At 43.4% G+C, this 6249-nt stretch overlaps 1 protein-coding gene across 1 annotated transcript in view; it reads left to right on the plus strand.

The window, feature by feature from the left end:
• The window catches only part of SLC22A23 (solute carrier family 22 member 23), a gene marked incomplete at its 5' end in the record, with an annotated part of 279935 nt that overhangs the window by 240920 nt on the left and 32766 nt on the right, over window positions 1–6249 (plus strand). The gene's annotated exons all lie outside the window — the stretch shown is intronic.

The following is a 6249-nucleotide window of genomic DNA, read 5'->3' on the forward strand; positions in this document are numbered from 1 at the left end:
GAAAAGAACCAATTTATAGAGACACGCTGTATCATTGTATGCCTGTGGAGTGGCTGGTAGATTTGAACCACTGACATTTTGTTTAACAGCCCAATGCTTCACCTGCTGAGTTGCTAGGAGTCCTTAGCAATAAATAATAATAAAATAATAGCAATAATAAAAACATTATTATTCCCTCTCCTTTATTAGTGTGGCTATGAGACTCAAGATGAAAAGAATACATAGAGTTACTGTACCAAAATAAGCTAGTCAACATTCCACTTCAGGAGGTAGCATATGAGCAAGAACCAATGGTGCTGAAGGAAGAAGTTCAAGCTGCGCTAACAGCATTAGCCAAAAACAAGACTCTAGGAATTGATAGAATACCAAGCAAAATGTTTTAACTTATCAGTTGAAACATTTTGATTGCAATAAAGCTCTGGAAGCCCTCACATGGCTATTTGGATATTTGGAAGATAGCTAAAGAGATCCATATTCATACCATTCTAAAGAAAGGTTACCAACAGCATGTTGAAAGTGTCTAACAATATCGTTGATATCACACATAAAATTTTGCTGAAGATCAGCCAACAACTGTAGCAGTAATGTCAGCAAACCACCACAGGTTAAAGCAGGATTCAGAAGAGGCCATGGAACAAGGGATATCCTGGCTGATGGCAGGTGGACCCTGACTGAAAGCAGAGAACGCCAGAAAGATGTTTACCTGTGTTTTATTGACTATGCCAAGTTTTTGACTGTGGGGATCATAACAAACTATGGCTAATCTTGAGAAGAATAAGAATTCCAGAGCACTTCATTGTGCTCTTGCTGAACTTGTACGTGTATCAAGAGGCAGTTGTACAAACAGAACAAGGGAGTGAATACTGCATGGTTTGAAATCAGGAAAAGTGTGTGCACTTCAATCTATGCACTGAGCAAATAATCAGAAAAGCTGAATTATATGAAAAAGAATGCAGCATCAGGATTGCAGGAAGGCTTATTAACAACCTGTAATATGCAGATGACACAACCTGGCTTGTTGAAAATGAGGAAGACTTGAAGCTCTTGCTGATGAACATCCAGGAGTGTAGCCTTCAGTGTGGATTACAACTTAGTGTAAACACCAAAATCCTCACAACTGGACCAATATGTAACATCAGGAGAAAAGGTCGAAGTGGGCAAGAAGTTTGTCTTACTTGGATCCACAATCAGTGCTCCATGGAAGCAGCAGTCAAGAGATCAAAAGATGAGATGCATTGGGTAAATCTGCTGCACAAGGCCTCTTTAGTTGAAAACCAAAGAGGTTACTTTAGGGACTAATGTGCGCCTGGCCCAAGCCATGATCATTTCAGTTGCTTCATATGCATGTGAACGTTGGCCACTGAATCAGGAAGACCACAGAAAAATCAATGCATTTGAATTGTGGTGCTAGAGGAGACTATTGAAAGTACCATGGACTGCTATAAAAAGAAACGTATCTATCTTGGAAGAAATAGGGCTAGATTGTTCCTTAGAGGCAAGGATGGCAAGCATTCATTTTATATACTATGTCTTATATTTATTATCAGGAGAAGCCAGCCCCTAGAGAAGGGCATCATACTTGGCAAAGTGGAAGGGCAGCCAAAAAGAGCAAGTCCCTGGATAAGATGGATGGACACCGTGGCTGCAACAGTGGGCTCAGGCCCAGGAACAGCTGTGAGGGTGGCACAGGACCGGGCAGCGTTTGGTTCAGTTGTCCACGGTTGCTATGGGTTGGAATGGACTAGGTGGCACCCCACAATAGCATGAAACTCAAAACGGCCACTCATTTGTCTTTCCTGATATCCATCCATAGTATGAAGCAAGCCACAAAGGGCAGGGCCATCTTCTTCCTCCTTTGCTTCCCCCGGGAGGTGTTTCATGCTCCACCAGGCATCACCTGCTCTCTGGGAGGTCCCCACTGGAGAAATGAGCCTGCTCCAGCCAGGCCAGGATGGGTTGGGAATCTCTCTTTATTTAAGGGTTCAGATACCAGCCCCGTCTGGGATTCTACTTGCTAATCAACTGACATGTAGTTATCTTGGTCCATGGTGACCCGTATGTGCGTCAGAGTAGAAATGTGCTCCATAGGGTTGTAAAATGGCTAAGTTTGGGGGAGTGTCTTGTCAGGCTTTTCTTCCACAGTACTTCTGAGTGTACTCAAACCTTTTGGTTTGCAATTAAGTATGTTAACCATTTGCACCACCCCACCTCTACCCACCACTACCGAGGTTGCACTATGCCCTCTCCTGCCTCACTATTTTGTTTCTATTTTCATTTTTGTTTTGGGGGAAAAAAAACTTATTTTGCTAATTAACACAAAGACCAGGACAAAATGCTGAGAAATTTTTTCTTTAAAAAATTATTTGAATTGTGAATTGGAGGCTTTACATATCAGATCAGTTTTACATTCAACATCTCAAAACTGAAATAATTTATTTAATCTCCCAGTGACTTGCCCTGTTCCCCGCCACCACTATTTCTTTTTTGTCGTCTCCATTTCGTTGAATATTACGTTCCATTTCATCCAGGTTAGCACATATCTGTCTTCTCACCTATTCTTCCCTTTCTCTACCTGCTCCTCCCACTCTTGGTATCAATCAATCTGTTTCTTTTAGTATGCAAATCTTTTCTTGATTTTCTTTTTTTCTTTACAAGGTCTCATAGTATATTTTTCCTTTTGTGATTAAGTCACTCAGCAGACTCATTGAGTATATTCCAACTCCTGTTGACCCTATAGGACAGGGTAGAACTGTCTCTGTGGGTTTCCAAGACTGTCACTCTTTATGGGAACAGAGAGCCTCCTTTATCCCTCAGAGTGGCTGGTTGTTTTGAACCGGTGACTTGATGGTTGGCTGCCCAAGCATAAACCACTATGCCAACAGGGCTCCTCACTCACTCAGTAAATCCATTCAGGCCATGAGGTATTTCACAGTTCCATCATTATTCTTTAACATGGTGTGTTTGCACCAGGGTATTGATCCATTCTCCCAATGATAGACATTTACATTGTTTCCATCGTGTTCCTGCCCAACTCTTCATCTTGTTAGCTCTTCAGAACCTGAAAAGAGATTCTAGCATCAAGCACCTCCAATGCTCAGTGTTAGGTAATCTGATCAAAGTTATAAGAGTAGCAAATAATGAAGCAAAGATCTTGCTTAAGCAGGAGACTCCAGGGCTTTGCTCGGAATCATTTGAGCATAGAACTTCTCCTCCTCCCTCATGTATCAGATCACCAGCTAAGTGTGTGTATGGAGAGAGAGTTACAGAGATAAGAGTAAAGTTGTAGCGGTCCAAGCTTTAGACACGTTTTGAAGATGGAGTAACTGTGGTAAGGATAATGTATATTGACACCATTACCTCCTGCTACTTCTGGAACAGAATTATTCCAGTGCCCAAGTGCTGCCATTTGAGAATCTGTGCCCTAAGGGTAAGGAGCCAGCTAGAAGAGAGAGGACCTGTGTTTTCTCAAATTCCAACTATGGGCTTCAGGTCCCAGAATAATGTAATTAGAACGTTTAGTATGTGCATTTTTCGAATAACTTGTGATCTGTTCGCCTTCCCTCTCTCTCCTTTGGGGTGGGGGTGGGGGGCTTACATTTCTATAACTGATACTTTTCAATTTCCACCAGTGGCCATGACTGTCATATACATGGTTGGCTCATGAACAGTTGTCTCACATGCCTCAAACTCGCACAAATCACCTTTCTGTGAATTTCCCGGGAAGTATAGAAATTCCAGAAGTGGTCATCTGATATTCATCAGATATCACCATCACTCAATACCAGCACTGTTGGTGGCCATCTGATAACACTGATAATTATTATTGTTTTTTAAATAATTAAGCTTTTTTTTTAAAGCCTCCTAAAATTGTATAGGTAAAAATTACATTTCCCTTCAACCTGTAATCAACATGATTGACAACTATCCCTCCCAGATGGCAAGAAGGAGATTGGAGAGGAAGGTTGACTGTGGGCTTCCAGGCTGTGAATAGCCCAAGGATGTTCCAGATCAGGCCCTGGAGAATGTTGGCTCCTGAATCCCTTGCTACAGAGCTTCCATTCAAGCACTAAGAACTTCCTTGGTAGGCGGTGGGCTAGGCCCCTCCGCACCCATCACTGTTTTGTAAACAACTATTCTAGAAATACAATTTAATTTACAGGAAAGTTGCTCAGAGGCAGAGTTCCTATGCACCCCCCTCAGCTTCCCCAAGGGTCAGCATCTTCCATTGCAGTGCATTGGTTACACGAGGATGCTGGCATTGGAACCTTGCTATGAACCGAACTCCAGCTTTTATGTGATCTCCCGGTCTCTCCAGAGCTCCCCTGCTTCCCTCACCAACTCTGGGATATGACAGTTTCTCATACTTCCTTGGTTTACAGACTGCACAGTCTGAAAGAATGCCGAGCACACACCCCTTTTATTGGGTCTCCTATATTTCTTTTTAGCTACTGAGAGAGATTTTAGGGACATGCCCAACTGATCATCCTGCTCATAGACCTGTGAGGAGTGCCATAGGGCCTTTCCTTCTTTTCTTCTGCCCTGCTAACTCTGCAAACCAGCACTGGGACTTTAGCAAACACTTTACCGTGTTGATGCTCTTAGGAGAGGGACTGGGGGATCCAAGTCCCTCCCCCTTGGTTTGTGCCATGCTCTTTAGAAAGAATTCAGATGAGAGACAGGAAAAATGTTCTCCTGGAGGGAGGGAGTTTATGCAGCCCTATGCCCACCATGGATTTTGTAGCCAGTCGTCCCAGCTAGTCTGCAAGTGCCATCTCTCCTTGACAAATATTGCATGTGCACCCAAAGTTCATTTTGTGCCCTTGTTAGCCAGCCAGAATACAAAGGTCAGTCATGTGTGGGGGTTGGTGCACATTCCGCCCATCTTAAGCTATGCCCTTTACTGCCTTCTCCTCCCAGTGTTGGGAATTCTTTCTCATTTAAAGGAAACTTTCTTCTCTGCCCTTCACTTCACTCTGTGCTGGGAATTCCTTCCAACGTTCCCTCTTGCTCCCATGCCCCAATCTACTTAGTCTGCCTAGCTGTGCAACACTGGAGTGCTTTTAGACTCTGGAACTTTGAACCAAACTATTGTCCAACACAGTTCAGCTAGCTCCAAATAACATTTGACCATTAATATCTATATATGTGTGTGTACATAAACACATATGTGCATAGATAGATAGATAGATAGATAGATAGATAGATAGATAGATAGAAAGATAGATAGAAAGATAGATGAAGTCCTTGGTTGATGAAAATTATTAACACACTTGGCTGCTAACCAAAATGTTAGAGGTTGAAGTCCACCCAGAGAAACCTCCGAAAAAAAGTAGCCCTGGCAATCTACTTCTAAAAGATTCCAAAACAAAACCGAATTCACTGCCCTTGAATTGATGTCGACGCATAGTGGCCCTATAGAACAGAGTAGAAGTGCTCCAGTGGATTTCCAAAACGAATTCTTTAAAGCCTCATCGTTCTCCTGCAGAATGACTGGTGGTTGCAAACAGCTGATGGACAGTACAGTTAGCAGTCCAGTGAGTAACCGACCGTGCTGCTGGGGCTCCTATTATGGTCGTGAAAACCCGATGGAGCACAAATTGACTCTGCACCTGTGTGCTCGTCATGACTTGGAGTCAAGTCACTGGCGAGTGGTTTAGGTACACACCTATCCAGCTTTCAGGGATGTATGTCTCTGAGAGTAGTTTCAGTGGAGGAGCTACAGCCATGTTCTGGCACACCACACTCAAGTGTGTTCCCATGTGCATTCTCTGCAGGTGATGCTGACAGATGCAGGCTCCGTGAGGAAAAGAACTACTTGTTTTGATCAGTCTGCACCCTAATTAGTGCCTCAGGAGCCTGGAATGTCCTCATTAAGTTATATAGTTAGACAAAAGTGAAATGACTCAATGCTATTTGTTGACTTGTGTGTATCCTGCCCCGCCCTCCCCTCCCCACCCCACCCCCTCATACAGACAAAGAGTTTGTGATGGCAATCACTGCTGAGAATGCTTCTGAGCTCACCTCCAGGCACCAGAGGGATGTGTTCATGGCATGGTTAGAGTCTCAGAGAGTGGGTTTTTTCTCCATAAAGCACAGATCTTCCCTGGACTTACAGGAAACAAAATCATCCCCATCCATAAGGTCTGCATTTCAGAAATCCTGCCAGGCGGTCACCTGGTGAGGTAGTTAGTTTACTGTGCCAACCTGGCTGATAAACACATGTGGGGTTAATTGAAAGGCGGAGGGATA

This window comes from Echinops telfairi, unplaced genomic scaffold, assembly GCF_000313985.2.
Source record: "Echinops telfairi isolate 266 unplaced genomic scaffold, ASM31398v2 ScPeMD7_655;HRSCAF=1070, whole genome shotgun sequence".
Lineage (NCBI taxonomy): Eukaryota > Metazoa > Chordata > Mammalia > Afrosoricida > Tenrecidae > Echinops > Echinops telfairi.